Genomic DNA, 7,035 nt, shown 5'->3' on the forward strand with positions numbered 1-7,035 from the left:
GAACAAGTCATCAACATTAACATAAATTAACAAAAAATAAATTACAAATCAAACCTTTTACTGCAGCTCTGCTTTAACAATAAATAACAAATGCAGCAGCTGGTGGAACATTGAAAGTGCATTGAAGTGCAACAACATTTATATTCTTCAAAAGATCACATAACTGTATGCAGAAAATGCATTTGCTACTAACAGAACAGAGGTGGTTACAGCCAGCACAACTTCTACAGATTCTTTGCCAGGAACAGCTTGTTAACCATGTCTGGCTTCAGACAGGATGTCTATGGAAGAGGTAATAATAATCCTTTCCATTATAATTCGACACGTTTTATTCATATCAGATACACATTGTGTAAGTAACTTCAATGTTTACTCTATTCTATTCCCAGTTCACCAGCCACTTACTTTTAAGTATTTCGGGAGAAGTGGATGAATTCACGTGTTGTAAACATAGAGGTTGTAAATCCAACAGATGCGATTCTCTGAACTGCGTCTGCGGCACAAACTAACACGGCGGCGCCCCATCGCGCATACAGCTCAACTAACGCGATCGTTATAAAGGTGTTTAAACAACAATATACTTCCACTTGCATGTATTTGACAATCGGAATATTAGATAGTTCATGCCATAGCTAACACATTTGTGAATATTCTGAATAAAAAAGGAAAAATGACATAAAAGCAGATCATCATTCATTCAGCGCTGTTGCTGCTGCGGTGTGTCACGTGACAAGCAATGACGCGTCACCATGGAAACGCCCCCCCCCCTTCTCACAATATAGTTCCCACGTCCCTGGTAGTGTGTGCGCGCTGGCTTTAGCGGTGCATTCAAGGGCACTCGTAAAACTTCGATAGTAATATCTTGAAAGTTCATATCTAGATATAGATACGATAACGATATATCGTTCAGCCCTACCAGGTACTGAAATGGCCAGCCTGCAGTCCAGATCTTTCACCCATAGAAAACATTTGACGCATCATAAAAAGGAAAATGTGACAAAGAAGACCTAAGACAGTTGAGCAACTACAAGCCTGTATTAGACAAGAATGGGACAACATTCCTATTCCTAAACTTGAGCAACTTGTCTCCTCAGTCCCCAGAAGTTTGCAGACTGTTATAAAAAGAAGAGGGGATGCCACACAGTGGTAAACATGGCCTTGTCCCAACTTTTTTGAGATGTGTTGATGCCATGAAATTTAAAATCAACTTATTTTTCCCTTAAAATGATACATTTTCTCAGTTTAAACATTTTATATGTCATCTATGTTGTATTCTGAATAAAATATTGAAATTTGAAACTTCCACATCATTGCATTCTGTTTTTATTCACAATTTGTACAGTGTCCCAACTTTGTTGGAATCGGGTTTGTAATACTTTTCTGCGCAATCAAAGATTATTATTATTAATAGTCTTTCTTGTCCTGTCCTATCTATCATATGTTGCTGCCTTTATTACTGTGCTAAACATTTAAAAGAAACTTATTTTAGATTTCTATATAAATGTATATGCTTGTTTTTCCATGAATGTATTTTACAACAATACAAAGAGCAATGTGTAACATTTTACCAGATCTTAGACTTTCACTTTTATTTGTAAGTAAAATATTTCACTAGATTTTATAAAAATTATTGTGCACCCGTGATTTTTCTAGAGTATCTTTTGCTGCTGAATTATCCACTAACCTAGTTTATAATAGTACTTTTGTCATATATTATGATAACATTTTTTCATCTGTTATTTTTCATTAAAATGAAGTTGTGTATATGTAGTAGATTGTGATTAACACACAAAAGAGTGACGATCAGGTCAACACAGAGAAGTATAGAAATTCTACATTGATTTAAAAAAAAAAAACTGCACTGGTATCGGATTGGATCGGTATCAACGGATACTCCGAATTTTCAGTATCGGATCGGTTCTGAAAAAATGGTATCATTGCATCCATAGGTCAGTTCAGTGCTGGAGTTGTGCAAAGATTGCTCTTGAAAGAGGGATCGATACCAACGCTACATGCGCAAACGCCCAGCCTCCAGGCAAAGTAAGCATCACACGTCATATTTTGTTTTCCAAAAGAGATTGTTGGCTCTTTGTAAGGCTAACGTTGCTAGAATTAACCTTGTCTCTGCCTCAGGGCTGCAGAGAGGAAATGGCATAAAGCAAGAAACTCTTCCGACCTCAGTGTGTATCAGTCTCTCCTCTCTTCCTTCTCTGCAAATGTCTTCACTGCTAAAACATCATACTACCATAACAAAATTAACAACTGTTGTGACGCTTGGACACTCTTCAAAATTTCTCTTCTCTTCTTAATCCGCCTCCACCGACTCTTACAGCTGACGACTTTGCAGTTTTCTTCACAAATAAGACAAGAACCATCAGTGACCAATTCTCCACACCGCATACTGAGGATAACTTCACAACGACTAATGCACACTCTCTCTCCTCCTTCTCTCCACTCTCAGAGATGGACGTTTCCAAACTTATTCTGTCCAGTCATCCTACTACTTGTCCACTTGATCCAATCCCCACTCACCACCTTCAGCGCGATTTCTTCTTCAGTCATACCTTCACTTACTCACATTATCAACTCCTCTCTTCACTCTGGAACATTTCCCTCAGCATTTAACCAGGCTCGGGTAAGCCCACTGCTGAAGAAACCATCTCTAAATCCAGCTCCTCAAGGCTCAGTACTTGGACCACTTCTCTTCTTCATCTACATGACATCATGTGGTACTGCAGATTTGCCTTATACAACATTAGGAAGATTAGACCCTTCCTGTCAGAGCAAGCCACCCAACTTCTTGTCCAAGCTCTTGTTCTCTCCAGACTGGACTATTGTAATGCTCTCCTGGCGGGCCCATCCTGCATGTACTATCAAGCATCTGCAACTGATCCAGAATGCGGTGTGGTTGTTTTTTTTAGGTCTGTCAAAAACAGCTCACGTTACTCCTCTCCTCATCAGGTTACACTGGCTACCAGTAGCCCCTCGCATCAAATTCAAGGTACTGATGCTTGCCTACAAGAGGACCACTGGCACGGCACCAATATACCTAAGCTCATTAGTTCAATCTAATGCGCCCTCCAGAAGTCTGCGCTCTGCAAGTGAACGACGCCTTGTGGTGCCATCCCAAATCAGGTGCCAGGTTCAAAATCACTCTCACAGACCTTTTCCTGGACTGCACCCAGCTGGTGGAATGACCTCCCAATCTCAATTCAAACAGTCTTTACTCATTTTCAAAAAACATCTAAAGACTCATCTTTTTCACCAGCACTTAACCAACTAATACTAGTACTTACCTTTTCTTTTCTATCATATTCTTGAAAAAAAAAAAAAAACACCCTGTCTACGTGTTCTGTACTAGACTAACTGAGACATGTCATGGCATTTGTATACTGTTGTTGTTCTCTTGTTGATCTGATTGTTTCTATTGTTCTCATTTGTAAGTCACTTTGGATAAAAGCGTCTGTTAAATGATTAATTGTAAATGTACCAAAATGACCGTGAATAGGAATGTGGTAGTTAAAAATTGCATTTGGAAGTAATGTGAGGTCAGTAACACGGTCACTACCAGTTAAACTGTAACTTTTTCACTAACCACACATAAATTTGATTGTTTTCTCATAAACACAAACATGTATAGGCTACATTCATGCTGCTCATGTATTATTGTAACAGTTTGTGCTGATTACAGTGTAATCAAACTTTAGCCATTAATATGTTTTTAAGATACTGAAAAAAAAAGAAAAAAAAAAAAAAAAACACAAACATCAGGAAATGTCAAAACTTCTCCAGGGCCCCAAAACACCTCAGACCCCAGAGGGTTAATGCTTTGTAAGCCTAATGTACCACAAACAGTCATTTAAGATGAATGAACAATAAACACTGACCTCTTTGTTCCTCGTGTTTTATTTTCCAGCTTTCTGGCTCCTCGTGTTTTATTCTCCAGGTTTCTGGTTCCTCGTGTTTTATTCTCCAGGTTTCTGGTTCCTCGTGTTTTATTCTCCTGGTTTCTGGTTCCTCGTGTTTTATTCTCCTGGTTTCTGGTTCCTCGTGTTTTATTCTCCTGGTTTCTGGTTCCTCGTGTTTTATTCTCCTGGTTTCTGGTTCCTCGTGTCTTATTCCACTGGTTTCTGGTTCCTCGTGTTTTATTCTCCTGGTTTCTGGTTCCTCGTGTTTTATTCTCCTGGTTTCTGGTTCCTCGTGTTTTATTCTCCAGGTTTCTGGTTCCTCGTGTTTTATTCTCCAGGTTTCTGGTTCACTCGTGTTCTCTTCACTCTCCTCTTTAACAAACTCCATCTTCACAGCAGCAGATCTCAGTTCAGCTGTTACTCCTCCAGATATTCTTGCTTGCTTCAAATCTGTCACGACTGTGAGGATATTACAGGTATTTACGTTACTGGCCTGATTCAAAAACTGTATTTTTCTATTTACAGAAACGATGCTTATAACAGCCTGTGTTAAACCAGCATCACAACAAAACAACAGAGAGCGCGGTGAAGCTAAACTTCTTCCTCTGGGGTTTAATGGTGTTTGTCAAACAAACGTGTGTGTTTTAGCGCCACCCGTTGGACTGGAGAGTGAAGCGGCGAGAGGAGGGAAATAATACGGGGAGAAAACGCAGGGCATCTGTGCGCTGTTTTTTTTTTTTTTTTTTTTTTTTTTTTTTTTAATACAGAAAGCCGATCTGCACAAATAAATAAAAATGATTTTTATTATAGACTTGAATAGTATTAGATCAGCATCAACATTCATTGTGAGTGAGGATTAGAGGAGAAAATTGAGCTTATAGTGAAATATTTCATTTAAAATCACACTACTTTGCAGCATGGAAAATAAGATCAACGAGACATAACGACTATGTTCACAAGGAGTATTTGTCCTTTCAAATTAAAAAAAAAAAACACCCACATAGAAATTGTTTTCTGTGTCTGCTCCTCTGCCCACATACCACAACGACGGCCGACTTTATTTAAGTATAGAGACATATTTCCAACAGAAACGGAATATTCAGTAGAGGGCAAGGTTTTGATTTTTGCGGTTCTTCTCTCATCGTTCACTCAAATACACAGCAATTTCTGCCCGAGCCGTCGAACTGACGTCTCCAGAGAAGAAATGCCATTCGCGAGCAAATTATCATTGTAACAAAACGGACTCGGGAACAGAAGGTTAGTTGACTGCAGATTTATTGAAGCAGGTAATGCCAGTGGCAGTGGGAGAGATGCAGGGGAGTATATACGTTGGAAAGTAGGATATTGGCAGAGACAATGTGGAACGATACTAGTTTTCTTCTTACGGAGAGTGGGGGTGACAAGGACAGCTGAATGAATCGCACACACCTCTGTAGTGACGTTAGAGAGGAAGACTTGGAAGATGAGATCGCTGGAGTAACTCAGGAGGATAGGAGATTCTCGCTGGAGAACTAGTAAGCAAAGAGCATATGGTGTCAATGCAGGTAACTATAGTATAGGAAAGCACTTTTTTTTTATAATATCGTTTGAATCCTTTGCCTGAGGTGTGTGCTTTTATGTGGTGGTGAGTGAAAGAGATCAGGTGCTGGTGATTTAATGATTGGATTGTGAACAGGTGCTGGTGATATGTGTTGTTTTCATTTAGTTGTCTGTTGGATATGTGTGTTACCGACTTGTGACAGGTGTGTTCACTGGCTGATTTCAATGGTAAAAGTTTACAGGGAAAAATCAATATTATAGTACACAGAAAAAGAATATGCACATTTGAATTTATACAGTACATTTATTTGAGTAGTAGTGTGCTGCATGTAAACAGAAAATTCACATTTGCATGTCTATTTTTACACATTTCTTTCATGGAGACATATAGTGAACAGAAAATTGCCACAAAACATCATCAATTAGAGAGAGAGAGAAGGGGTGGGGTGATCACTGTAATTTGGTTGTGAGTGTGTCTGAGAATTTTATAGTTTTCAGAGAAAAAGTTCACATCCTGAGATTTGGGCCAAAGGGACTGAGAAATTTCAAAATGTCAGCAATGTTCTTAATTTCTTTAAAATGTGTATTTTGTCTTTCTTCTTAAATAACAAAGAAAACCAGTAGGAATACTGTTAAAATACCAGATTGGTCAGCAGTGTGAGTAAAGGCAGTAATTACGGTGGCCAAGAAGTGCAAAACAAATCACAATTCTGAAAACAAAATAACAAATTACCAATGCAAATCTAAAAAACTAAACAATTCAGTAAACACAACAATTCAGAAAACATTCTAACAAGTCAGAAAACACAATGAGAAATTCGAAAACTTTTTTCCCTCCCTTTTTTAAATCTTGTATTAGCAAATGGATTCTATTTAAACTAAGTGAAAATAGCAGTATTTTAAGCAATATGCTATTTACACTAATTGCAAATACTTATTTACACTATGTTAAAATAGCAGGATTTTCTGCTATGTATACTACTTGTTGCAAATAGTGGCAATTATTTGCACATCAGTATTGTAGTACATTATAAAACAATATACAATAAAAACGTATTGAGTGTAAATGATAATTTTAATTAAAATTATTTAAAAGATGTCACCTTATTGGTACAATAAAGCCCTCCCTACACCTACCCACTACTTTATTTTCAACTTTTTGATTATTTCCTTCATTTTTACTGAAAATAAATGGCTTTACGATGGGATACGATATTTGAAAAGGGAGAAAAAAAAGTTTGGCCAAAGGCAGGATCGAACTCGGGTCGATCATGTAAAAAAAGCCAATGACACGCACTTAACACCTGCGTCACTGGAGCTGATTATTCACAGCTGCTTTTAAAGTCTTGACTAGCCCAAGTGTACACTAAGTGTAAATAGACACTCCATATTTTTTATTCCATAGTAAGCACAATTCATACAATACATTTAAACTGTGCTTCTTTAATACCATCTCCAAACTTTCTACCACGACTCTGCTGTTCTTCGGCTGGTTCTTCCTTTATACCATGACTGACAGATGTCTCATCCAGTCAGTAGTGAGCAATCCCAAACCAATGGTGCCATCTCAAACTATACCTACCTCTTC

This window comes from Cyprinus carpio, chromosome B3 (assembly GCF_018340385.1).
Source record: "Cyprinus carpio isolate SPL01 chromosome B3, ASM1834038v1, whole genome shotgun sequence".
Classification (NCBI taxonomy): domain Eukaryota; kingdom Metazoa; phylum Chordata; class Actinopteri; order Cypriniformes; family Cyprinidae; genus Cyprinus; species Cyprinus carpio.